Source organism: Cyprinus carpio, chromosome A3, assembly GCF_018340385.1.
Source record: "Cyprinus carpio isolate SPL01 chromosome A3, ASM1834038v1, whole genome shotgun sequence".
Classification (NCBI taxonomy): Eukaryota; Metazoa; Chordata; class Actinopteri; order Cypriniformes; family Cyprinidae; genus Cyprinus; species Cyprinus carpio.
The window spans coordinates 24,545,525-24,561,016 of NC_056574.1; the positions used below are offsets into that span (position 1 = coordinate 24,545,525).

Here is a 15,492-nt window from a genome sequence, read left to right on the forward strand (position 1 = left end):
ATACTTCCCTCAGGCTGGAAATATTTTTCCACTAAGAATTTATTAATTTCATCCAATTATCTATTTTTCCCAAACATCCTCATTTCTCTGATCAGTTACAAAGCCCCCCAAGCAGCTTATCTGAACTCATTCACGTCTATCAAGCCTCTTCTAAAACAAAAATGAAGGGCAATCCTGTGGTTCACCATCCTGTAATTTATTTTTGTCATCTGAATATCCAACTGAACCCATACAGGATTCCTGATTTCTTAAAAAAATTTAAAATAAAAAATAAAAAAAAAGGTTGTGTGTATGTATATACATTATACAAGGTTATACATATATAACCTTGCTAAAGTAAACACAAAAACTATTGTTTGTCACATTTTACTGCACTGAAAACCCCTGTACATTTACATTACCTTTATCATCATCTGACGATGTTCACTTAAAGTTAATCTTTAAAACCATTACTAATTAAATGTAATCTTTAGCAAATCCCAGCTACATATTATAATACTATAAATTCAATTGTAGCATTTAAATGATTGATTTTAGTTTTTAATCTTTTAGTTTTACCTTCTTACAAAATTGTACAGAATTTTAATGTTGACTAACATGAAAACAGCTTATCAATATCTGCAAGGACTGGAATATCGGTCTGCCCAATAAATTATATTACACAATTCATTAGTAGCTCAAAGCATTATGAAATTAGCTCATATATTTCATAAACACCCCTATAAGGGACAGATGGTGTGTAGAACCTTGTGAATGATGTGCATGTGAATTCTGTGGAGCTTTGTGGGGAATTCTCTGGCAGCAGGTACTCCTGGCTTATTCTGTAAAGAATGTCGATCACGCCTAGGTTTAATCTTCATGCCTTAAACAGGAAGACCTGATATCTGAAGCAATTTCTCCTTAAAATGTGGATTTTCCTTCATCTTTTTTTTTTAAATTTGCTGATGAATGTGAGGCCAAACACTAGATTTAAAAGCTTGTCCTTTGAGTTTGCATGCTCGGAGGATTAGATGAGGACAAATGTGACCCAGAGGGGCATATTTTCCTCTCATGGAAATGAGTGCCATCATGTTTAACTCTACTCACAGGCAATACCTTTACACATACACATTACAGAGCACCTGAAGGTTGCTATGGTAATTTGTAAAAGCTCCACTAGACTTAATACTGGGTTGTTGTGGAGTGGCAACACACACACAATGCCACTCAATCCCTTAAACACTGCTCATCTTCTCCAATGCCTCAGACAGTGTGCATAGGTAATAAATCATCGACATCAGCAAGCTAAATTATGCTAAATGGGGAGAAGACATATGCGAATCTTTCTCAGAGGAGAGCACCAGGTTCACACGTGGATAAATGTCCTGGTAAACAGGCAAGTCGATCCCATTACTGACCCACCTTTATGGGCCTAAGATAAGAATACTGTTGCTTGTTAATGTTGTCTTATCTGCTAAGGAAACACATTTCCTTCTCAATACAAAAGAAGCTGTGATACGAATGGAAATGGCACCAAACATGGACTGTAAACAGCTAAAAAAAAAGGAAGAAAGAAAAGAAAAACACTAATTTCCTGGATTCAAAAGGTCTTATACTCACCTGACCATACAAAACTTTTGCTCTCTGAACTTCATGTATAATTAGAAACATAGAAACTGATTAAGTAACTAAACTGTTTAACTCAAAGAAAGGCGATAAACTTATTCTACAAAGCAGAGCACTTTCTTGATCTCTCCCTAAACATACGCTTGCAAAGAATTTATTCCCTAAATCATTGTCATTAGATCCAGAATAAATTGTGCTGTAAAAGGGAGAAAGAAGCTTTCAGCCTTCATCAGACAAGTGGAGACATGAAGCCAAGACCTATGAGATGGGGGAAGCAAGGAGAGAAAGACTTATATGGGGAAAAAAATCTTTTTCTATTTGAGTGAATTTCAACACTGTAAAAATGCAGAAAGCAGTACTTTGACTGATATGAAAAAATAGCCAAGTTAATGGAATTTTACACTCCGGATATGTGAGGAACTTCTAAGGTCATCGTGATGAAAAGAAACGCAGCTCATCAGCAGACTCCAGACATGCTTTATTTTACCACATAAGTAACTGAGGCGGTTTCAGAAGAGAAACCGTCGTCTGTTCTGGAGGTCTTGCTGTATTTATGAGCAGCTTCAAAGATGATTTCAATCCCTCTCTCTCTTAGAGGAAGAGAGCAGAAAAAGATCCTTTGGCTGGTTTTGTTTTCATGTTTTTTTTACTAGCAAAACATCTTGGAGCAGTGGGGAGTGATACCAAAAAAATAATTTAAGCAGCTAACATGCATTAGCAGAACATATTTCATTTTTAAAGCCAGCTGTAACACAATGCCGGATTTTACAAGTTCTACTATATAATTTCTATATCAGTGTTAGACTTCAATAAATGTGAGAAACAACATGAGCCAGTCTGCCTCATCAAGATCGAACAATGTGAGTATCGATGCAGGGCTATCTTTTTGGTTAGCCAACAGAAGATGGTAGGAATGTTCATTTAAACCAACTATCCATCCATCCATCCATCTATCTATCTATCTATTCATTTTTCGATTCTTTTTGGTGCTGTGCTGTCAAAACATTGCTCTGTTTGTTTGAGAATTCCAACCATACCAGCATAGTAACAGTGAGTGAGTATGTTTACATGGACATCAGTAATCTAATTATTTACCTTATTCTGAAAAATACAATATTATGATTATGGTGTTATGGAGTTGCTTTTAGAATATTCCTTTCATGTTCCCATTTTACATATTATAGTACATCGATCGATTAATGGCACACATCATTATGTTCCCACGTGACGCCATCCAGCGTTCCCTCTAGAATTTCACATATCAATATACAGACAGTTCGTCTTCGGTACTACACAGTTTTGGGCGTTTCATTTTTAATGTTACGAAAGTTTCAAGTGTAGTTAATAATATGTCATGCTATATGTGCAAACAGACGATGACCGATAAAAATGTGCCTTCTTGCTTGAAGCCATGCTCTTTCGTTTGCCATCAAACGGTTGACTACTACTGCTGTGTGTGTGTCCTGTCGCAAAATGCAGCGAAAAGGCCTACACGACGGTAATAGTTTAAGGCGTGTACATGTCTGTATTGCACTTCAATAATGCAACTAAAATAGGAATACTCCTCTTAATTCGATTTGTGTTTACTTCAAGTATGACTTTAGCCAGATTAAGGTAAACAAAAATCTCTGTTTACATGGTAGATTCTTAATCAGAGTATTGTCTTAATCATGTTATTATATGAATATTGTTGTACATGTAAACATACTCACTGGCTCAACCAATGATGCGAGTTTGGGGTGGGTCTATCTGTTTGCTTGGCCAATGGAAGATGAGAGGAATGTTTGTAAAACCATTATTTTGGAAATTATGTTTGGTGATGCTTGTGATGCAAAAATTACACACAAGCAATTATTAAGAAATTATTCTAGAGCATCTGAATTTTACAGCTAAAAACAAGATTTAAATATATTTATTTGTAATGGCACACTATATACCACTAGGCCTACTTAGCTCCTCTGAAGTGCGCATCTGATGGACCCTTTTCTATGCCGTAATACTAGGGATGCACGATTAACCGCGAGCCGGTTGAAAATTTATTCAAATATGTGACGATTCAAATTGGTTGAGATGCTAAACAAATAGTGATTCAGTTAGGGGTCGGAGTTTATATGAATGCATGTCTGAGGGGAACTTACTGTTTTTAGAAAAGTTTAGATGGTATTTTTTTCTTTTCATCTTATGGAGCCCTGCACATGACATGCAGGAAAAAAATAGTAGGCTAAATCATGCGCACAATTTACTAATTTGTTCCCTCAATGTACTAAAACGTGCACACGACTACTATTGCGTTCCCTCGGTTTGCTAAATCGTGCACACGATTTATAAATCGAGAGAACAGAATAGAAAATCGTGCACACGATTTAGCAAATCAAGGGAACGAATTAACAAATCAAGGGAATGCAATAGTAATTGTGTGCACGTTTTAGTACATTGAGGGAACGAATTAGTAAATCACAATTTATTTTTATTTTTTTGCATGTCATGTGCAGGCATACAAAACAAAACGCCTCAACCTCCACCATATCAAAAATAAAGGAAACGCTTTAAGCGCCACCTTCTCGCAGAGAGTGAATCTGCATCTCATTCAGCTCTTCCGCTGTTTCATGCAGATATTTTTATGTATAGTGTCACAAATCTGAAGTCAGACCATTCTGTTTTTGTCTTCAAATTTCAAAAGTATACAATCTAATTTAGATTAAAAACTGCTCATGTTGCATGTATGTAGCATCTTTGTTTGGATCATGATTAAAATGCTGTGGTTGCCTCTAATTTTAAAAGGAAAGAGCACAGACAGAGCCTTATTTTGTTTATATGAAGAGATCTATTTTATTTGTGTCACTTATTTATTTGATTTGGGGCTTGTTTTAAAATTTATATTTCGTTTTTTTTATTTTATTTACATTTCCATTATATTTATATTTTGTCATTTATATTTTGGATGCTTTTATCCAAAGCAACTTACAAATGAGGACAATAGAAGCAATTAAAACCAACAAAAAATCAATAATATGCAAGTATATTAGTATATTATTACAGTCTTATATTTAAATTTCACAAAGAAACGTGCAGCATTTTGTCCAAGCAATAATAAAAGGACACATTTAATTTATAATTTGTCTTAAATCTCATTTTATTAATAAACAAAAAAAACAAAATTGTAAATCAGATTGAATCGTGAAATCAAAAATCATGAATTGAATCATTGACTGAATTGTTACATCCCTACATAATACTGTAGTACACAGGTCTTCAGCCCTGCTCCTGGGGACTCCAGGTTGTAAATAAACTTTGAAGGGAAGTGGGTCCCTAGGAGCAGGGTTGAAGACCTATGCTGTAGTATGTAGTAGGATTGCTTTCATATTAGACTTTCAGAATTTTCACACTGGTATGGCATAACATTCAAATAGACTAAACTGCTGTTTGCTGTTACTGGGATCATTTTCATTGCACAACTGCCTACACAATAACATAAGATTATCTGATTTAAAGCATTGAATTTAATTTATGAAATTCAAATTGAAAATAGAAAAAAAAAATACTTGTGTGTTCTTTACCAAAACTCAACCAACACACCATAAAGATGTCACTCTTTTATAATAAGGAACTGTTAAGTAAGTTTTATTTACCAATACAAAATTCCAAATCGTCTCTCATACCCATCACTATATACTGTGGAAAGCCTACATACTACACATGCATACTTATAAAGCATATTTTCACTATGGTTAGGAAGCAAGTTCTTTATCAAATGTAATACATACTCTTATAGTATGCAAGAAAAAAAAATCTCAAAAATGTACATCACGATAACCCTATGGTTATATCGTTAACATTAGTGTTTTCTGTCAGCATAAATGAACTGGGAAGCCCTGTTGTCCCAGGACAGCTATAAACACAGTTGGGAGCGTGTTGTGAGTTTGGCCTCAACAGTGAATGATCTTTTCTCTTGTTATCACAGGAAACTGTGCAAAGGGCCTACATATAGCTCAATGATGGGTGGATGACGTAAGGCCTAAATATAATCCAATATAAAAAAAAATAAGTCATAATTGACATGGAACAAGTTGAAAACATGGGCGGGCATTTCCCATTGGCTTTGTGAAAGGGCTACATCCGTATGTGCACTGCGCCCAGATATTTTGAGGGAAAAAAATGAAAAGAAAACAAGACACCACAGAACCACTGAAAACACTGCCTGAAGCAGATAGCATGACATAAACAGCACCCACATCCCAGACTTCCACTGATGCAACTATTGGGAAGTCGGTTCCATCCGAACCCATCAGCGCAGCCTTTACAGCTCAACCATCTGACAAACAGCACAGCTCAGCCTGAGGTACAAGCCTGGGGCAGCACCTATTTTGCCACACTTCCTAACACTGGAAATTATAAATCATTGTGTAAATGAAGTCATGTTTATGTTTCAGAGATGTTTCAGCATGGGGGCCTGGCTGCCTGGGATCAGCACAGATGTCAAGATCCCCACCCTGATGTTAACTTACTCGTGAAACGCACAACCAACGCTGCTAGAAAGCTACACAAGAAGGATCTTCGTGTCCAAACATAGTTGCAGGCGCCCACTGATTCCCTCCAGTTCAATGCTCTCTGTTTTCTCAGGTCAGGAAATGCACCCCTCTCCCCTCTGCAACATGACCCCAGGAAGTGAAGATGGAGGGAAAAATCACAACAAAAAGAGGCAAATATACAACATGTGGAGCTGAAAATTCCCCAGCTTATTTCTGGTCAGACAAAATCAAACCCACAGTTTTCCCAACGTGTATTTTCGTCTAAAATATGTCAAAATGTCATTACGGTTAGTGGTACACCAGTGTAATATCAAACATACTGCCATTTATATGGATCCAACATGCACTCATCACCATTTTAATGCTTTGCCATAGTTCCACAGAGGTGTAGCACACCATAATTATGTCTTTAATGTTAGCAACCAACATTTATAGAAGCCTAACTCCATCCTCATCATTACTATGATTGATTCAAGATTTAGGACTGTTTGCTCTGTCTCTCTGTCTCTATCTCTTTCTGTTGTCTCAAATACATGTTTTTCAAAAAGGCAAATGCTGAATTTGGAATGCATACTACTCTTACTATTTCTGCCATGTAAATATATATATATACAGATAATAAGATTATTTTGGTAGTATGCTTTTTCCAATTCAGTCAAGTTTTGTTCTTTTCTAATGCAAGTATATGGAAGAGCTGTGTGTTTGCTGATTTCCAGTGTATCCAAAAACAAGGTATCCAAGCATCCAAATGTATCCCAAAAACATGGTAAATTGGCTCTAGTGATAGTGTTTTAGTTAGCAACAGTAATCAAGGAGGGTGGAGCTAAGTGTCACCCCTATGATGAAGTCGCTTTGGATTTTCTAAATGAATAAATGTAAAAGTAAATGTACTTAAAGACTAATGTCCTGACTCAAAAGATATTTGACACCAGAGCATGACAATACATAATGACCATGGTGCTGTCTATGAACTCTCCACCCTGATGCCTTTGATATCACTAAGCTTCAGTTCTGAATTCATTATTGTCAATTGCTGTGTAAAGCCATACATAAGAACATAATTATGGTGCCAAGACTCCAATTCCTTGACAACACTAATCCCAACGGTAAGTAAGGTAGACATCTCTGGATTGGGTGAGATCATGGTAGCAGAGATTGACACACCTGAGAAATTTAACTGTATATGGGGCTGATTCTGTAGCCTCTGGCAGCGTTCGAGAGCTATGTCTGCCAGGGATCACTTTATGGGGAAGGCAGTGATGACAGTCTCCCCTGAACTGTTATCACTGTTTGCACTCAGCTATTTGATGATATGCCAGGAATTCCTCTTTTTTGTGTGTTTTTTCTTCTCTCCTATCACCTTTTTTCTACAGTACGCCAGTAAGATGCAGAAAGAGAGCTGTGATGACAGCAGCACTTCAAATAAAGTGCTGCCCTTAGGCCCACACAGTTCTGTTTACTTAACTAATTGTCTTCATTGCAAAGGGCATACCTCCCATTTTAAGTGTACACTCAATAAAAAAAAAAAAAAAAACTTTTTTCAACATGAATCGGAACCACCAGTGGCATTGACCCAGTTCTTATGGTTAACTTTAATAACCCAAGTTATTAGCTATTAAGACTCTTAAACTGAATAATTAAGGACACTATGTCTTACCTTCTGATCTCTTGAGTTCCTTACGTTGTATTGCTGGTGAAACTTTTTTGATTCCATTACTCAGGGGGATGACCAGACTTGGCTCAGACACTGGCACCTTAGTCTCCACTTTGGAGAAAGAGGCGATCCGCTGTAATATGGAACCCACGCTCTCTTTGGCATGTATATCGTCCTGATCGATATCATTGCTGATCTCCATCTGTCTTGACAGGGAAGGTGAGGCAGGGGCCACTTGGACCACTTGGGGTTTAGAGACCACATTGAACTGCGGAGTCTGGGCTGAAGACAGAGGCCCAGGAGATTCAATTATGTTGGGTACTGGGATAGCTCCAGGAGGAGTGATGGGCTCTTTTTTTTCAATGTTGTTGTTGTTGTGGGCCATGGGTAGGTCAGTGCTGTCCCGGCTGTTGATGGATGCAGAGGGACTTTCTGAGACAGTGGGACTGTTGGATAGTGTGTGGAATCTTGGAGGTGGTTTAGGTGCTCCCGGAGATTCCGTCTGAGACTTGAAAACCAAGTTGTCAAGGTCAAGAGGGAACTTGTTGAGGCGCACCGGATCTTTAGGTCTAGGTGACTGGTTGTTGATAGAGGAGTCCCTTGCAAAGGTACTGCTGTTCTGGATGTTATAGGGACTTGTGCTCCACTGCAGACCTGTATTGGTGAATCGTGATCCAGGCAAAATCACTCGTCTCATTCCTGCAGTCTCCATCTGGAGGTCCAAAGAAGGCATGGAGCCATGGCTAATACCCATGGGTTCAGTTGGGCAGACCAGAGGACCCTCCAGCTCTGAATGGAACATGTTTCCATGTGAGGAGAACTTCTTCAGGGCAGGGCTGCCTAAATGTTGGGCCTTGAATTCCCCAACACCAACCGGACTCTGGCGTGGGCTTGTGTAGGAGCAGAGTTTTGAAGAGGCCTGGTACTCCAGACTGGAAGAGGAGCTATGGAGACTGTCGTTGTCACTTCCTGGTCCGGAAGATGAAGTGAAGCCATTAGGGTTGAATTTGTTTTGAAAAGAGGCAGCTCGGTTGATCCCAGAGTTGGCATTGATAGTGGGCTTTCCCTTTGTCCCTTGGTTGAAGGAGAGACTGGAAACCATCCTATTTCTCATAACGGGGCTCTGGGCAGGACTGCAGCTGATACTAATCCTGGAGCGATAAGGAGGAGACACTTGGTTCCCTGGACTCCTCACATCATTTGTCTGGTTGAGGATTGCACTCGGGCTGATGGGGGATGTGACAGAAGATGTAGGGGGGAATGTGGGGATCTCATTCACATCATCAATATCAAAGGACCTCTTCAGAGCTGTGTGAAGAAAAAAAGGCACAAACTTGATTAATATTCAATGTCAGAAGACATCTCTTGAAGGCTTGATGAATAATAAAAGACATATAATAAAAAGAGGTAGGTTAAATTGTACCTAATAACCAAAGGGCAAATTTCAGTTCCAGAAGCAGTAGGCTATAATTTTTCAGGTAATACATTTCTAAATTGGTGATGATACTGATAATACATCAAAGTTTTGGACTTCTTTCATGATAGAAATCGTAAATCAGCTAAAACAGTCATTTCCTGTTTTTGATTTAAAGAGGCACGAAACCCTTAAAAGGATACACTTCACGGTGAGGGCAGCCTGGAGCTCTCTCTGAATGGATGCCTGTCAGACAGATTTTGAAAGGCCAAGCCATAATTACAATGGTGTCTGCGCAATCTTGCTTTGAGGGTGATATAACAACTGTGAAGAGATATGCTTTATTCTAGCACCCAGGTTATGTTTCGTAAGTCTTTAAGAGATTGGGACTAAGGTAGATGAAAATATTTGCACACAGCACAAATAAAAGATTTATGATCTTTCATAAGAAAAGTCTCAATAATTTAGCTGTATTGAGATAATTATAAATATACTGAGACTAGATAAATTAACAAATAAACAAAAGCATTATATACTTTGAAAACACATTAACATTATTTTTGCTCCTTGTATAAATGTTTTTCTTTAAATTAGATTAGATTTTTTTTTTTACCAGAAAACAAGACAGCATACTGATTATGAATTATGAATATGAAAATATTCATAAAAACTGACTTTAAAATATCAGCTGCATCAAAATCCACATAGACTGTGAAGTAAAAATTGTTCATGTCACCCCCACATCAACTTTAAAAGCATAATGATATTTGCTGTCAATTAAAAACATGTGCTAAGGAAAAGTACTATAAGACAGTGGAAACAGTCTCTTGTGGGGTTGAACGGTTAGTCTACACCTGGAGCATGTAAATTGTGGTGACACTGTATAATCCCCTCATTCTCCAGAGCAGCAACACAAAGGCAAAGGCAAACAGTGCTTTGCAACCTTTTCCCTTTGTGAGAGGCAGTGGCTTTTCCTCCAGCACAAAGGACCAATTCAAAGACACAGTGTCAGGGGCTGAAGGCTTGTATTACAACAGTCCTTCACCGTGACTGAAAATTCCAGTGGTGAACAGTACAAATGTTCTAACTGCTCTGTGGCAGACCCAATTAGAAGTGGCAGCTTGAGCATTTCATGTACACACCATTGCACCATGTGATGACAGTTGGCTCTCTTTAGGGTGTGATGCCATGAAGTGCTTGCAGTACTATTACGGCTCACATGCCATCATTGGCATATCAAAAACCCAGGCACCATGACAGAACGTCAGGCATAACCTGAGATTTTCAACCCTCTTCAGGTGCTGCCTTGTGTAAACAAGCAGATATCAGTGTGAAGTTATCATAGCATCTCACCCAGCAGCCCTGATTTTATCTTCACCCGGCAGCGGGGAAGGGCTGAAGCCAGGGCTGCCTGTCTTCCTGTAGGGTATGCTACCAATTAAGAGTCACGAATGCTACAGGCACTAAATGAAATAACATTTCACGCAGGAACAGCCCCCTCTTTTACAGTGAGGAGACCACAGACCCTTTGTTTCAGCTCGCCCGTCACCATCCACACAGCTGTGAAAGTTTAGGACTAATCGAATTCCAACAGCAAGTCCCTTGGTAAGGCCGTCTATGCATCACTGCTACAAGCAATGTCATTCTCTTCAGCACCCCAGAAGACATTTAATATGAGAAGGACACCGTTAGGGTGCCATTTGATTCAGTGGAGGAAAGTTTAAAGTTGCCGTGTGTACTCTCACAATGGCACTAAAAGTGATGGAGAAGTGCACTTTGGCAAAGAAGTACGCACCACTTTAGCTGACTACAGTTTCGGAAAAGCGAAAAGCAAGGGAGGGCCAGCAAACCAAGTGGCACAGTCTAACAGCTTTTTTACTGTGCAGCACATGCAAGTGTAAACTTGTACTCCCCTTTGACTGAGATAAAAAGGGGCCGGTCTCAGGTAATTACTGGCACCCTGTCAAACGCTCAGGAAATAATTACGCTGGCAGCCGAGCGCACCATCTCTGTGCTGTTCAATATTCTTTCTCAAAGCTTTGCTGCAGTTTAATCCTCTCTGTTAACACATGGAGCATCACAATGCCTGCACAATCTGATAAAAGAGAGAAACCTGAGAAGCTCCTTCTTTGCCCTACTCTCTTTCCTCTCGACTGAGTCTTGTTTGCTGCGAGTTATGGCTCTTTGGGAAATGGGATAGATGTCATTGCGTCCTGTGATGATTATATGCTTCCCGTGGAAGAATTTGATGACATTCCTTCATTCATGACATTTTGGGTCCTTTAGTAATTTCCTGTTAACCAGGTTCAATGCAGCTTGTGAACGTTTCCTTTAAATGTTGTCTGCCACAAATAACCAAAATACCTTGCACAGTCAGTATATCTGTGACCCCTTCTAAAAGAAGCCACATGAAAAGGAATAAAAGAGATGATTCCTCATGCGTACTATGCGTTTACATAGATTCAGGATCATGCAGTTCATGGTTTTATGACACTAGCTGCCATGTTACTTTGGACCTAAGGTTTATGATGAGAGGCTGCAAGGCAAACAGAGAAAGGGCCTGGGGATGTTTGCAGAGGAGGTCGTGAAAAAGAGACAGGTTGGGGAGGTCAAGGGGACACCATACAGTCACTGATGCATGCATATTATCTATACATTACATTTCCATTAAACACATAAAGATCATATGATAATAAACAGCAGCATTTCTAGCGTAAATGTAGCTCCTTTCCTAACCTGATAGTTCTGAGAGGGAAAGTTTTAGAGATGCACCTACAGGGAGAATAAATTGTTGGCCAGGCGGATGGAGGCTATTGGGGTGGGGGGGGGGGGGCAAGTTTGGGCCTGCTGCGGTTTTCCATCCCCCACCATCACATTCCTCACAGGTATTCCCAGACGACCCCTTGAAACACCACCCTAAGCACATAGCTCAGACGTTGCTCGGACCACCTCTGCTAAGGCACATCTGGAAGCTGAATTCCAAGCTGCCATTTTCAGCATTGCAGCGATGCGAATAAGGCACTGTATTCATACCCCCTGAGGGCCATGAAAAGCTTTCACATAGTTACAGATACTCTCTACTACACCTTTTTAGCCTTTCGAGTTGAATTTAGCTCCTCTATCATCCTGATCCAATATAACTGCATGTGCTATTCAACACCAGTGTGCTTTCATTACCATTTCAGATTTGGCATCTAATGTTCCAAATAGGAATAATGATTAAAACAAGGGTGAAAAAAGGAACTCATGGCTGATAATGACATTTGATGGGCTTCAGTCCACATATACTCAATATGGGGTATCAACTGTCAGGCAATTACATAGAAACATGCCTGAGCCACTTTGTGTTCTCCAGGATTCCTATGTCTTTCTAATTGTAACAGCAAATTAGAAAGGAAAAAAAGAAAAAAAAGGAGGCAAGTTACTGTAATTGCCCCAATCTAGCTAAGTCATAAATTAAATACCTGTGATTGACATAACAAAATGTGACATCAAAAAGCTCTGTGACACTATCTACAAGCTTTCTTTAAAAAAACAAAAAAAAACAATAAAAAATAAATAAATATTTAAACAATTAATAAAATAACTAAGATAAATAAATACTATGAATTATTTATATGAAAGATAAAATAAATACAAATTAAATAATTAAATTAACAAAACTAAACTTAACTAAAATGAGAAATAAAAACTATGAATTCTGTTTATGCATACAGGGGCTAGCTGCAGTTAGTTTTTACTATAAAGTGTAAGTTTTAGCAGCAGTTATTTGGACAACTATTCCCTAAATGGCACATTTCTAGAGTTCAAGCTCTAAAGTTTCTGGAGTTCAAGGTCAATTTGTGTGTCATGTTGAGTGATGTACACAAAAATTCATAACTTAACTTGGCAGTGCAATTTTTTATTTTTTTTTTCCTCAGTAGGGTTGCTCATATACACAGACTCAGTCAGTACATAGATATTTCATACAGGCCTTCAAGCTTAGCCTCCCTTATCCCACAAGGCTTTACCAGGGGCCCTATATCTCCTCAATCTTTATTCTATGACTCCCATAATGATGTAAGGAATGCACTGTGGCTGAAAAAGCAATGAAAACCACCTTCCTTTGTTTTTATGTAGGCTAGACTTTAGTGAATCAACACCACGAATCAACACAACATCATCACATGATCCTGGATGTGCTTGATCAAAAATGTACCCTCAAGATACAGCATGCAGTCAGTCTCGAATTACACAACAGGAAGGTTAAGGCCAGTTCTTCTGGACATATTTAGCTTTTCCCTCATTTCCACACATTCACATTTACAGGAAATGTATCCGTCATCACCCGCTGAACAGCCTCACATCCCCAAAGTTCATGCCAACAATTAAACTTCTACTGATAAGACATGGATGACTGCTTTTCACAGTCACTCAACCACAAACAGCCACATAAAAGAACCAAGGATCTCACTATACGTCCTACAACATTCCAAGAGATGTTTTCCTGAGAATGAACAGCGGTTCTGTCTATCTTCACTCAAGCACATGGAGGCACACTGATCTCTTGTTCAGAAATGACTTCTACTAGGAATCACATGGCCTGGGTATAAATCTGAGAAAACTGTAAGAATACTACGTCTTTCAACACGTACACTCAAAATGACATGTACGGTGATGATCCCATCTTCTGTCTAAAGTCATAGTACTTTTTAAGAGCTTAATAAAAGTTAAGTGTAACTGACAGAAATCAATGCATCTCAGGTGATTTTGTTTTAACGCATTGGCAAAATGTTGAGCACTGTACTATTTCAGCTCTAGAAAGAACACATCCAGTGAACATGTTTACTGCTTAGCAAAAGACACCTCAATCTTCCCTGTCATCATGTGTAATTCCCAGTCTTCTTAATGAGTTTTTGCTGAAGCATCTACCAGACAAACTGCTCCACAACATTATAAAGGCAGCAAAAGCGCTTCCTCATACAGTATTTAGCCAACAACTGTTTCCATGCAGCACGCAAATATAATAATAGATGGTGCTTTATTCTGAGTGCTTGAACTAATTTGTTTTTCCTCTTCACATCAGCACCTGTCTAAACACTGAGAGAAACTATTGTTCTCCAGTCCCCGCTGTGTCCGTCCATGACGGATCTATTGGAAAGGGTGCCTTTCTTCCTCAGAAATGTGTGTCAGATTCAATAGTGGACACGGCTGTGGTGAGGGTTGTGAAGATGTTTTTGACGCTCTGCAGTGTAAAGAAACAAAGGTTTGGGAGCATGCTAAGATAATTACAGCAGCACATCAGTGGAATGTTCGGACACCATCCAACCGCACAACTTTCATTAGCTTTTTACAACTTTTGGAAGTTCTTCAGAACAGATAGCTAGATAGCCAGAAAGCCAGATAGATAGATAGATAGATAGATAGATAGATAGAAAGGCATGTTTGGAATAGCACAATTAAGTTTCACAGGTGCAACCCCTTTCGCAGTAATACCAAAAGTACACTTGAATTAGGCCATATTGTTTTATGAAAAGAGAATTGGCATAAATAAATTATACACTTAATAGGATCACTTATACATGTCCTATGATCTAACACTGAAGACTAACCAACCCAGTCAAATCAGTCTTGCCTCTCTAGTCATCCATGTGCTTAGGGTCTGTATGGACAATGGATGTTTACACTTTATAAATCGTCACAAAGTAGGCTACATTACAATAAAACATCAAACTTTCATTGATATCCATAATAAAAAATTTCATTCCAAAATAGACCAAAAGAGACATTTAAAAAGTTTTTAAAAGATAAAAAAACTATAAATTTATCGACGTAGAGATATATGTATGCAATTTTATTATTGTACATAAAGTATTGTACATAGTGAAAGGTGTTAAGAAAAGTTTGAGGTTTTTAAACACTTAATTTGTAAATAATTATACTTGCAAGTCACAGCTCAAAAAAAAAAAATCACTTGTTAAAATAAATGAAACGCGCACTTACCCTCAAAATCTGACAATATTCCCTCCAGATGGTCATTGACTGATATATCTGACATCCTGACTTCAGTCCAGGGAAAACTTCCAGCCTCAGTGGAACGCAATCACAAGAAATAAACTTTGCGAAAACAGCACAAAACCTCAAAAGATTTTCAAGCCGCCCAAAGATTATCCGACGATTTTTGGGCTTGCGATGCAACAAAAAAAGTTGCGCTTTTGGTGGGAGTCGTTTCTCATCTGAGAGCGCAGAGCAGAACATCAGATTCAATAGAGACCCAAAAGCAGACAAACCATCTGATAATCCTCCTCCTC

General features: G+C 38.6%; 1 pseudogene; it reads right to left on the bottom strand.

Annotated features, from left to right (window-relative positions):
* LOC109054505 overlaps positions 1-15,469 on the bottom strand; it is a 57,328-nt pseudogene extending 41,859 nt beyond the window's left edge.
* Positions 15,470-15,492: the final 23 nt, after the last annotated feature.